The sequence below is a fragment of the Grammomys surdaster genome, unplaced genomic scaffold, assembly GCF_004785775.1.
Source record: "Grammomys surdaster isolate TR1022 unplaced genomic scaffold, NIH_TR_1.0 242, whole genome shotgun sequence".
NCBI classification, from domain to species: Eukaryota; Metazoa; Chordata; class Mammalia; order Rodentia; family Muridae; genus Grammomys; species Grammomys surdaster.
In genome coordinates this window covers 10,589,350-10,591,147 of record NW_021604687.1, presented here as the reverse complement: position 1 = coordinate 10,591,147, position 1,798 = coordinate 10,589,350, and positions in this window count along the sequence as shown.

The following is a 1,798-nucleotide window of genomic DNA, read 5'->3' as shown; positions in this document are numbered from 1 at the left end:
GATAGATAGATAGATAGATAGATAGATAGATAGATAGATAGATAGATGATAGATAGATGATAGATAGATAGATAGATAGATAGATAGATAGATAGATAGATAGATAGATGATAGATAGATGACAGATAGATAGAAGATAGATAGATGATAGATAGATGATAGATAGATGATAGATGATAGATAGATAGATAGATAGATAGATGATAGATAGATAGATAGATAGATAGATGATAGATAGATGATAGATAGATAGATAGATAGATAGATAGATAGATAGATATTAAAATAATTTTTTTCAAACACAATCTTTTACTGATCATTTGGTAATTTCATGTTATACACCTTTTCACACTCATGTCCTTGTGCTTGCTCACAGATCTGACCCTTCTGCAAATCCTTCCCCTCAAAAGGAAAAAATGTTCCATTTTGTATAGTTCATATACATAGTGGAGCATGGTCAAACACACATTTGCCAGCTGTCTATGGAATGCTGAATAATTGTATACCCCTGCAAGGAACAATCGTTGTGTAGAGCTACATTTCTGTGTCCCTAACAAAATTTTAAAAGAATTTTTGATGTTTTTTTATAGGATTTTCCTTATTGGAGTTGGATAGGGTGAATATAGAGGTTGTTCCAGAAGCCTTCTATGTTCATCTTTCTCAAGTGTGCACCTGCAGTTCACAGATAACTTCCTCCCCCTTTGTAGTCATTGGGACTGGAGATCCTGGTGCTGCTACATGGCTTCTCACAATAACAAGGTCCAAAAACCTCCACCTGATCTACAGCATCTGTTTACTTAGCACAAAAACCAATCAGTACCTCCATTTATTTGGCTATTGATCTTCACAAAGACTTCTGTCATTCTTGTACCTTTATGTCACATTTCAAATAGATGTCAAGTTGTGTTTATACTATGAAGCAGAAGGACAGGCCAGGATTATTTTAATCCATCTGTTAGCTTGTGTAATTTTACTGGGAAATTGAGAGCACTTATGATAAGAGTTGGCTCAGATTCATGGTGCTTGATTTTTCAGTTTTGGGACCATTCTAATTCCTGAGTACAGCAATGAGTGAAGGGGCTGATAAGCTGAAAGATAGTCTCTGGAGTTCCCTAACTGGGGTTCTGGTTGGACCATATGTAGTTGTAGAGCCTAGTGGTTGGTGGGGTGGCTAAAAGGCAAGCAGGCAGGTAGACTGAATTTTTTCAATTCAGCATTTTACGTACTTTGTATATGAAATGAAGTATTTTGATTATATCCTTCCCCTATCACTTGGTAGTGATTTTTGTGGAAAATCATTTGACTAACACTCTAAGCAACATTGAAGATTTTAATGTTTAACTCAACAATAGTATGTATGTTGATCTCTCATACTGAATTACATTGTAACCAATAGTTTAACCATAGTACCAATATTTTCTCTTCCCTTATTGTCTCTCTCTTTAATTTCAGATAATCGCCATCCTATTCTCTTCACATACATGTTTTAACTTATATAAAAATAAAATATATGGTATTTGTCTTTCTATAGCTTGAGTATTTCTTCCAAATAATGACAAGATTTATCTATATTTCTACCAATGAAAATGTACACATATATAATCATTTATATGGTATAAGCCATCACATTATGTAAATTCTATTTTACCAGAGTTCATCACCCACTGAAGCTTATAAGTTTATAAGCTTGTAAGTTTCTGTCCAACCTGCCAGCTGAGGTCTCTGGTCCTATACTCCAGTTGAAATGACTACATGATGCCTCTGTGCCCATTCATAAATCCTGGAATAGTAGAATATA